Raw genomic sequence first — 6479 nt, forward strand, 5'->3', positions numbered from 1 at the left:
CCAATAGAGAGAGTCGAAGTCTAGACTAAGTAATGCTTGAAACTTTGGGAACCTAAACTTTATCTTATCTTATGCCTAGGACTGGTCCTGCCACTTGGTGCCGATCAGGGAATCAACGGTTAGTGCGTCTCGAAGATACATCACCAACATCAGGTTTAGTGACTCCAAGCTCCGTCCGTCGTCCCTCATTTCAAGGATCTCCACTTCCCCAACCTCGATTCGCACCTTCAAACATGTCCATCGAAGATTTGCGAGACCAGATGGTCCAAATGACCCAACTTATGGGCCAACTGAAAATGGAAAATGAAGCTTTAGCGGCTGCGCAAGCCAAAAATGACCTCGATAACGAGAAGAGGATTGAAAAAATGGTCCTACAGCAAACCATGGGGAGCAAATACTTCTCCCTCGATCCTGAACCTTTTCCTGGCAAACTACCAGAAAAGTTCAGTTCATCTGACTTACCAAAGTTCAAGGCCACGGACAACCCCCGTGATCATCTACTGAGCTTTGTGAATGCCATGAACTTGAAAGGCGTGGACAAGTCCATGTATTTACCTGCCTTTCCTTTGTCCTTGGAACCTGTGCCGCTCAAATGGTACTATCACCAGGACCCTAAGCTCTTCCCCACTTGGGAAGACTTTGTCAATGTCTTCATCAAGCAATACTCGTCGAACATGGATTTCCAAGTCACCATGCGCGAGCTGGAAGTTCTCTTCCAAAAGAAAAATGAGGGTTTCACGACCTACTTTGCTAGATGGAGGGACCAGGCGGCCCAGCTAATTAATAGGCCTCCCGAAACAGAATTGGTCCAAAAATTCATTGACAACCTGGACCCGGCTTACAGACAACACCTTAGGTACCTGGGACTTGACACTTTCAAAAGAGTTTATGATGTGGGAATAAAGATCGAGGACGACCTCGCCAAAACCATACAAAGCAAAACCACATATAAAAACAACACCTATAATCAGGGTAACACGTCCCAAGCCCAAGAAGTCCATGCTGTAGAAGAGACTCCCGCCCGAAGAAGCCCTGGAAGATGGGTCCGAGACCGAAAGTTTGCCCCACTCGGGTCAACTTTGGTACAAGCCTTTGAAAGACTAACCAATCAAGGAAAGTTGAGACCTATAGGCCCCACCCGTGACCCTCCTGTCAAAAGCAAATATTGGGTCGAAGGTACTTACTGCAAATACCATCAAGGAAATGGGCATGACACTGAAAACTGCTGGAATCTAAAACATACGATCCAGGACATGATAGAGGATGAAGTGATACCTCTCCCTAACGTTGGCAAACCCAACAACAACAAGAGCCCACTCGGCTCTTGTCACATCTCTCTCGACCAACCAGAGAATTTCGACCCCACGGTGTATATTACACCTTAAGGTGCACCACTCGCTGTGGTCCCTATGGATCGAATCGAGAGAGAAGTATGCGGTGTGTGGAATGATGATGCTGAAGATATTTACCTATCTCAATTATCGGGCCAGGACCTCTTCACCGAAACTTGGCCCGGGTATGCTCTCATTGACACCACCCCTCAGGAGCCCGAGGTCGACAACCTCACCCGATCCGGGAGAATATACCAACCGGATATTCACCCACCTCTTATGGACGACATCCCGGTTAGGCAAACTCCTGAGAATGGACGGCACGCCACCGTCGCAGAAGTCATTGAAAATCCTCTCCTGAAACAACTAAAAAGAACCAAGGCTGAGATTACCATCTGGGATCTCATGTGTACTTCAAAGGAACATCGCGAAAAGCTTATTCGCTCACTTGACCTCATCTCAGTACCTACAGATATCACACCTGACTCATTGGTTAGCCATGTCACGAGAGATGCCGGAGAAAAGGCCATAGTTTTCACTGATAAAGACTTACCCAAAGAGGGGGGTGCTCACAATAAAGCCCTTTACCTAGTGGTTGGATGCAAAGGACAAAACATCCCCCTAGCGCTCGTAGATAATGGTTCGACAGTTAATGTCTGCCCATTGCGAACCGCCCATTGCTTGGGGCTAGGAAACGATGACTTCCAAACCTCCACGCAAGGGGTACGAGCTTATGATAACTCCCGAAGGCCTGTATTGGGAAAAATCAACCTTACCATAAAAACCGGGCCTGTGGCACGCACCACAGAGTTTCAAATAATCGACATCAAGCCCACTTTCAACCTCCTCTTGGGGCGACCTTGGCTCCATGACTTAGGAGGTGTGGCTTCTACCTTGCACCAAATGGTTAAACTTAACCATAACGGGGTAATACTAGAAATCCGCGCCCCTCCTCTCGACGTCAGTTGCACTATGGTTGGAACGGCCGAAACTGCGGATGACCTTTACGGGTTTCAAATGGAAGAAACAATCCAGTTCATCGAAGATTATGATCCAGCATTCCTAGACCCGCATGCATCCTGAGTCATCCCTAGAATGCTGTTAGCTCAAGGTTATTTCCCAGGAACCCCATTGGGCATAAGGAAGAAGGAATACACATTCCATCCTTTTCCCGACAAATCTACTCCCTTTGGCTTAGGCTATGAACCAACGTAGGAAGATATTGCTGACCGCCTGTCTAGGCTACGCCTTAAAAAGGCCAAACAAACCACCCTCCTTCCCCCGTATTGGAGGACCCTTAACGGGATGTTCGTTCGGGAAGGAGAAGAACACCCATGCTGTGATTTCCCTGAACCCTTCGTTCAGGATGGCTTGCTAAAACCCGGATTTGAAATTTTCCATGACTGCCACACCTTGGATGAGGCACCCCACCTCACCAAGACTAAAACAGCTGAAATATTGGACAACCAGGCTCTATGGACATTGTTTAACGAATCGAGGCCTATGGAGAACGAGACTGTGATGACTACCCTAGCTTTACAAGATGAAGGTTTCGATCCAACCCGGTTAATCTCTCCTGCATCAACACTAGAAGAGGTCGAGAACGGATGGGTGAAGACATATCAGTGGGTCGATGCAAAAGGAATGGAATTCAAGATGAGTACCGGTGAAGGACCGAAGTTTTATGAGACTAAACCCCAGGCTTGAGCCATATAGAGCACCATTAGTAAAAAGCGCCTAGTAGTTCTTTAGATTGATAGAAAAAAATAATAGAGACTTTAGATGGTCCTAAGGCCCCTTAGAATATGGGTCAGTTTTATTTCAGTGTGTTTTCCTTACTTTCCGAATCAATAAAGGCGTAACATTTCTCCTAAAAATTTTATTCTAACACTAAATAAACACCAAATGTACTTGCAAAATACAAAAATAAAGAGGCGGCCCACTCTAGGCCCAACAAACAAAGCCCACTCGGTTTTGAAATAGTGCCATGGGAACCAATTCCCGAAACCCACAAAATAAACCGCACCATCCCATTCATATCCCCAAAACATGAAAGTCAACCAGTGTCATCATAAAAATCAACCCATGCAACCCAAAGAAATCAAAAGGAAATCAAATTCAAACAATACAAAGGTTGCTAAAAAAAAAAACTCATAAAAAATAGACACCGCCCCCCGCATCAATACGCACTTCAACCCACCTCAAAAGCCTACACAAAGATCTTCATAACTTCCGCACCCTAACCCCATTTTCAAAACCGTTTCGGGTCACGAATAGAAAAAATTAATCCGGACAAAAACGCATTTCACGCTAATAGTCAAAAAAGCCTCCAAAATAGCCTCAAAATTGGCTTTAAATACGAGCAAAATACCAAAGCACAAAAAAAAGAAACAAATGCAAGAACATGTGAAGCAAAGCGTCAAAAACTGGCCGCCCAAGTCATTTTCAGCGCCCAGCGCTGGGCGCCGAAATTTCTGACGCCCCAGCCTGGGCGTTGAAACTCTCTGCCTGACAAAAATTTTATTTTCAGAAGTGCTCGTCATTTTATCCGCATACAACGGAAAAATAACGAACACTTGGGGGGTACAGTACGTATCCACGTATCCAAATAGGCTTACCAACCAAGAATATAGCCATACAGATTAGTCGAATTTCGAATTTCATATTTTACGCGACTTATGGCAAAAAAAAAAAAACGGCAGATGAAAATAATGATAATACTTCACTCATTTGACCGATTAAGTAATATGTTTCCACCTCAGGGCATAGCTACCGAAATCCGGCATACTAGAACTTATTCTAAAGCTAGAACTACGCGCGACCTGATTCTGACAAGATACGTAGGCAATCCTTACCAAGGATTCGGTCCAATAAAAAAAAACGAATATTCTTTGTACAAAAAGTGTTAGACATATAAAAAAAGAGGAGAAACAAAATAAATGAAAATGAAAAATAAAAATACGCCTTTATTAAAAAATAATAAGAAGGAAAACAAAGTGCTAAGAATAAAAACAAACACAACTGAAATAAACAGAGGGCACCTACACCCTAGCAAGAACTACACTACTCTAGTTCTTCTGGATCATCAAATAAAGTCTTGTAGAGGGCAATGTTCGCAGGGTCCACCCCCACAGTCTTCTGCGCTGCCCCAATATCAATCTCCATAAGAACCGGCTCCTGAACACTAACTTCCAAAGATGCCAAGGCTTCAGAAACATTCTCAGTTATAGCCCGCTCAGCCTCGAGGGCACAGACAATGGTGGGAGAAGGATTATTATCACCAACTAGACTAGCCACTGTTTCTACAGGCAGCTGAGCCTTCCTGACCCATACATTGTTCCGGCGATGATCTCCGCGAGAGCTTGCATTTCTTTTAACAACAGCATGCCCCTTCATGTTAGGCATCTTTTTAGGCCTAAAACTGGAATGGGGAGGAACTTCCTTTCGCTTTCGATCAGGACGAGCTTTCACAGTCTTAATACTATAGGTACGAGGTTTGGCAGAATCAGGACCCTCATACTTAACACGAATACGAGGTATCAAAAGCTCAGCCGGCTCCCCATTTCGAGCCTCGATCCTCACATCTTTATCATCGGAGCTCATCCACAACTTGTAGTTTTCAGAAAGAACCACAAAGCCATTTGTAGCTACGGCCCAACGCGGGAGACCATCATAATACTTAGCCCACGCTAGGACCCGTGTTTGTAAAAAGGCCGCTACCTTAGGTGGTACTGTATCAGAAAAGGGGATAGTCTGCCTTAAACCATATTGACGCATGACTCGGTAAGGGAAAATATAAATGGGACGAGATAGTCCCAACAAAGAAACATAAACCGATACATCAGAACCCCCTGTCATAGTAGTCAAACCCCACCATGGTACCACCCACTTAATAGAACAAATGCCATAAGTAAAAAAGGAGGTCCATTCGGCCTCGTCCTGGCCTTGGTGCAAGTATTTTCGGTTACCCAAGGCTATAGGGAGATAATGTTTAGGATCGGCAGGAGCTTCCAAAAGTCTAAGCCGTTTCGCAAGCCAAATCTGCAAAAACAGGTACGATCGAATCAAAAGAATGAAAAGAAAGAAAAAAAACACGGTTCCTGAGGCGCAGTTTCAACGCCCAGGACCAGGCGCCGAAAACTCCAGCGCCCAGCCCTGGGCGCTGAAACTCAGCCCCAGGCAAAAGAAATATATGCAAAAGTGGCGTATGCGTGCGCAAAGAAGAAAATTGATTACCTGCAGTAATAGGGGGCTTCCCTTAAAATGTTCAGATTTAGCATCCTTCTTCAGCTCATCCGCACTCAGCAAAGTCTCGGCAACAACCAACGGCATGATAGAATAGCAACTTTCCATCTGGCTAATCAAGGGGATCAACCTTATGTCAACGAACTCACCATTGTTATTCGATAGCAAATAGTGATTCAACAAGCAAAATACAAGGGCTCGAATATTCAATTTCTGTTCGGTCATATTCTTAGTAGGCCTAAAGTGATGTTTTACAAGTTTTGCCAAGTTAACCTTATCATCTACAACAATTTCAGCAAACATGTTATCATCTAGTCATAGGAAAGCCCTTATGGTTGTTTTACCCTCTTCAATAGTGCCAGGAGTAACATGAGTAGCATTAGTAGGATAACCAAGGATCGCAGCAAATTCATCGGGCAAATGACATATTTCGTTGCCCCGAAAGGCAAAAACATGATGATCGGAGTCCCAAAAGCTTAGGGCAGCATGCAGAAAGTTATAATCAATATTAATTTGTTGTAAGCCTAAAAGTTCCTCTAAGTGGTATTCTTTTAACAAAGTTTTTTTTGTAGGAGTAAGGGCCCGTAGCCAACGCCTAACAGTCCGTTGGAGTGAGAAAGTAGGGATCGACATGGCAAAAGCAATGAGTAATTAAAGCACAGCAAAAAGGAGAGAAAGAATTTGAGAGTGGTGGAAAATAGGGCCGTATCTAGCCCCTATATATAGCTGAACGCACCCAATGACATCCTGATCCCATTCGGAAACGTGTTAGGAAATCCGAAAGTCAAATATCACCAGGAAAAGACTTTCAGCGCCCACGGCTGGGCGCCGAAATGTTTAACGCCTGGCCTTGGGCGCTGAAAATGCAGCCCAAGACCCAGATTTTACGAAACACGGAACAGG

This window comes from Spinacia oleracea, chromosome 2 (genome assembly GCF_020520425.1).
Source record: "Spinacia oleracea cultivar Varoflay chromosome 2, BTI_SOV_V1, whole genome shotgun sequence".
Classification (NCBI taxonomy): Eukaryota; Viridiplantae; Streptophyta; class Magnoliopsida; order Caryophyllales; family Amaranthaceae; genus Spinacia; species Spinacia oleracea.